The 4,758-nt window shown below is 44.4% G+C and overlaps 1 pseudogene; it reads right to left on the bottom strand.

Moving 5' to 3' along the window:
- Window positions 1-349: 349 nt before the first annotated feature.
- LOC142431723 (non-histone chromosomal protein HMG-17 pseudogene) lies at window positions 350-4,296 on the bottom strand (annotated as a pseudogene).
- Window positions 4,297-4,758: the final 462 nt, after the last annotated feature.

Genomic DNA, 4,758 nt, shown 5'->3' with positions numbered 1-4,758 from the left:
ACCCTAATAACCACTGTTTTGAGGCCCGGTCCCAACAGGTCTCTGGGTTGATGAGTGCGAAATCTGCGTTGAAGGCAGACAGGGAGAAGGGAGTGTGGAGATGTAGAAATGAATTGTACCTTTTCCACGTGAAAAGGCATTCATGCCAACATGGCTAATCTGTGCCAACGTCAGGGAATCCCTTCTCCTGGGAACCAAAAGGGAGTCTCTCAAAACTAGCAGGGAAAGGGGTTGTCCTCCACATCAAGCCAGCTTTGGAGACATCTTATTAGTGACATTTGCCCCTCCCCCCCAACAACAATGAAGTTTCCTAACAACATACTTCAAAAGTACAGTTATTGAAAACAGTTCACTTGGCATCTCCAACACCTTTATCTTTCTGTGCCTGGCCTGTTTCGGCATCTCCATTTCTGCGGGATTATTTCCATCCTTGCCAGCATCAGCTGTCCCCTGTTTCCCTTTGGGGACCCGTCTCTCCCTTCTTGACAGGGGCCTTTTTAGGCTTAGGCTCTGGTATTGAGGGAGCAGGTTTAGCAGATAAGTCGGCTGGTCTCCACTGAGGTTCATCCTTCACCTTGGCTTTATCTCCCTTGGCTTAGCATCCCCTTCAGCCTTTCTCTTGGGCAGGGTGGGGACAGCAGTGAGCACAGGAGCTGAGCAAAGGGATGGACGACACACTGGCTTTGGTTGAAGCTGGGATTATTCTTGCCTTTTCACACCGCTCTGTAAGTATGTTGTATTGTGAATACCTTTTACAGTGCAATGATTCTTTAAAAAAAAAACCCAACATTTTTTGGGGGGCTTGTACAACTCTTATCACAACCCATAATACATCCATGTGTCGAGCACATTTGTACATTTGTTGCCATCATCATTCTTAAAACATTTTCTTTCTACTTGAGCCCTTGATATCAGCTCCTCATTTTCCCCCTTCTCTCCCCGCTCCCCCTCCCTCATGAACCCTTGGTAATTTATAAATTATTATTATTTTGTCTTATCTTACACTATCTGATGTCTCCCTTCACCCACTTTCCTGTTGTCTGTCCCCAAGGGAGGGGTTATATGTAGATCATTATGATCGGTTCCCCCTTTCTACCCCTCCTTCAGTCTACCCTCCTGGTATCGCCACTCTCACCACTGATTCTGAAGGGATAATCCGTCCTGGATTCCATGTGTTTCCAGTTCCTATCTGTACCAGTGTACAACCTCTGGTCTAACCAGGTTTGTAAGGTAGAATTGGGATCATGATAGTTGGTGGAGTACTCCCCTTAGTTTTTTTGGGGTAATGCTGGTCTTGTTTTTACAAATTCCTTTAAGTTTCTCCTTATCTGGAAATGCCATTCTGTCTTCCTTGTTTGAGGGATAATTTTGTTGAATAAGATTCTTGGTTGGGATTTTTTCTTCTTTCAGATATGAGGAGGTACCCCCTGCCTCCCCACCAAAAATCCCCGGATTCCCCCCCAAAGCTATGTAGTTAATTTTTTAAAAAACAAAACAACGTTATTACTTTCAAAGTACTCTCCATTACACATAATACATTTGTCAAATCTGCGATTCCATTCTTGGAAATATTTGTCAAACTCATCTGTTTGGATGGCTGACAGCACCTCCCTCATGTTTTTCTTCACCTCTTCTATGTTGTCAAATCACTGTTTTATCTTGCCCCTCTTCGTTTGCAGAAACAAAAAGAAGGCACACAGTGTGAGATCAGGTGAGTAAGGTGCATGGGACAAGAGAGGCATGCTGGTTTTTGCCAAAAACTGGTGCACTGCGATGGCTGTGTGAGCAGGTGCATTACCATGGAGGCAAAACTGGTCCCCATCTGGCACAAATTGGGCCTCCGCCACCCCCACCCCCGCACACTTATGCAATCTTTTCAGAACCTCTTTAAAAAAAAGCTTGATTAACAGTCTGACTTGGTGGAACAGACTCCAAATGCACTACAAATTGACATTTTCATCTGTTCTAGAAATTAATGGATGTCCAGAACAAGGTTTGTCATCAATCGGCATTTCCTCTTTTTTGGAAATGAGAAAACCACTTGTACATGTGAGTTTCCCCCATAGTGCTGTCCTTGTAAGCTGTGACCAACATCACCACGGTTTCTGCGGCATTTTTCTCGAGCAGGAAACAGAATTTCAGAGATACACGCTGCCCTCTTAAATCAGCCAGCACAAAAAAATGAGGTTCAAGCAAAACTGCTTTTATGAAAAAATTCCCTGCGACCAGAAAGCACCTTTCCCGTGTTGGCATGGAAACGAAGCTGGAGATCGTATCACACAATTTCACAAGACCAGCAACTTCCTCATTGCAAGTGCACTTTTTTTTTTTTTTGGCCAAAACACTTTGCCTGTGAACCCCATCAAGAGTGAACACGAATCAAATTGATTAGTGGGAAAAGATGACGGAGAATCTCAATATTTTCAGCCCGAACAAGAGTCAGAATAGTGGAACAGACCGTGAATTGCTTAGGTGCAAGTTTAGGCTGAAACTGAGGAGAAGGAAAGCCGCCCACGTGATTCAGAATACAACCTTGAGTCAAGCCCACCTGGATTTAGAGACCATCTCGAGAAGAGATCGGAGGTTTTGAACACCAAGATCAGATGAGCGCTGGGATGTCATCAAGAACATCACGCGGGAAGAAAGCAAAATTACAAAAACAAAACTCACTGCCATGGAGTTGATTTCAACTTATAGTGACCCTATATCAGTGGTTCTCAACCTCTGGGTCATGACCCCTTTGGGGGTCGAATGACCCTTTCACAGGGGATGCTTGATTCATCACAGTAGCAAAATGACAGTGATGAAGTAGCAACGAAAATAATTTTATGGTTGGGGGTTTCCCACCACATGAGGAACTGTATGAAAGGGCATGGCATTAGGATGGTTGGATAGAGCAGAACTTACCCTTTGGGTTTTTGAGGCTGTAAATCTTTATGGGGTCAGAAAGTCTCATCTATCTCCCTCTGAGAAACTGGAGATTAAATCTGCCGACCTTGCAGTTAGCAGGCCAGTGTGGAATCCCTTATGCTACCAGGACTTCTTGAAGAAATCAAAGAAGATCCTTAAGAAGACAGGCAAGAACGAAGGGACCTACATGGATAGCAGAGGAGACTCTGAGACTTGCTCTTAAACGCAGAGCAGCTAAAGTAACTGGAAGACACGAGGAAGGACAAGAGCTAAAGAGGAAACAAAATGCAAGGCAGCTCTAGAGGACAAAGTAAAGCATTACACTGAGATGTACAAATGCCTCTAGATAGAAAACCAGAAGGGAAGGGCACAGCATAGGTCATGCGGAAAGAACCGAAGAATGAATATGAAGCCTTGAGTTGCAACATTGAAGGATTTGGGGGCAAATATTGAATGATGCAATGAAGATGGAAGGAATTAAAATGACTGTCATTTCAAGAGGTCGCAAATCATCAAGAACTTACGGTATCGAAAGAGGTCCAAGCTGCTCTGTAGTCATTCGCAAAAACAAGTCTCTAGGAATTGACAGAGTGACAACTGAAATGCTTCAAAAAATTGACGCAGAGCAGGAAATAATATGGCAACACTGTAAATTGGACCCTGCATGGGTCATTTGTTTTTAATAATACGTCAGCATCCATAGATGCAGCAGTCAGGAGACCAAACGACACAATGCATTAGGTAAATCTGCTGCACCTGACCTCTTTAAAGCATTGTTAAGCAAGAACGTTACTTTGAGAACTAAGGCATGCCTGACCCAAGCCATAGTATTTTCCATAGCCTTAAATGCATGTGAGAGTTGGCCATTGAATAAGGAAGAGTGAGGAAGAATTACGATGCTGGTGCATTTGAATATTGAACATGCCACAGACTGCCAAAACAACAAACAAATCTCTCCTGGAGGGAGTACAGCCAAAATGCTCCTTCGAGGCCAGACTTCATCTCCTGTACTTTGAACATGACATCAGAAGAGACCAGTCCCTGGAGAAGGACATTATTTATGCTTGGTAAAGTAACAGGGCAAGAAGCAAGAGGAAGGCTCTGAGCAAGATGGATTAACAAGTGGCTGCATCAAACAAAAGAACAGCTGTGAGCCTGGCACAGGGCTGGGCGGTGCTTTCTGTTGGGCACAGGGTTGCTATGAATCAGGACCTACCAAGAGCAGCATCCGTAGCAAATGACCTGGTTAATAATCATTCACTCTTTGGGGGGTGGGTGGGGAGGATGCTCCCAGAGCTCTCTTGCTGGTTATTGTTGCTAGGTTCTATGGAGGTGGTCCCGTGCCACACTCACAATGGTGATATCTGAGTCCATTGCTGCAGCCATTGCGCCGATCCATCTTGTTGAGAATCTTCCTCTCTTCCTCTGCCCTTCAACTTTACCAAGCTCTGTGTCCTTGTCCAGCGACTAGGCTCTCCTGCGTATGTGAGACAAAGGCTAGTCATCCTTGCCTCGAAGCAGCATTCTGGTGGGAATTCTTCCACGATCGATGTGCTTGTTCTTTTGGCAGTCCATGGAACCCCATGGCACTTTCAATATTCTTCACCAGCACCGGAATTCAAATGTATGAATTCTTCAGTCTTCCTTATTCAATGTCCAACTTTGAAATGCATAGGAGGCGATTGAAAAGACCACGGCTTGGGTCAGCTACACCTAAGTTGATTGTGGATCCAAGTAAAATGAAGTCCTTGATAACGTCAATCTTTTCTCTATCATAATGTTACCTCTTGGTCCAGTTGTGAGAATTTGGGTGTTTCTTATATCAAGTTGTAATTGGTACGAAGGCTG

Source organism: Tenrec ecaudatus, chromosome 18 (assembly GCF_050624435.1).
Source record: "Tenrec ecaudatus isolate mTenEca1 chromosome 18, mTenEca1.hap1, whole genome shotgun sequence".
Classification (NCBI taxonomy): domain Eukaryota; kingdom Metazoa; phylum Chordata; class Mammalia; order Afrosoricida; family Tenrecidae; genus Tenrec; species Tenrec ecaudatus.
The sequence above is the reverse complement of the archived record's forward strand: the minus strand, read 5'-3'. Positions and strand labels throughout refer to the sequence as shown.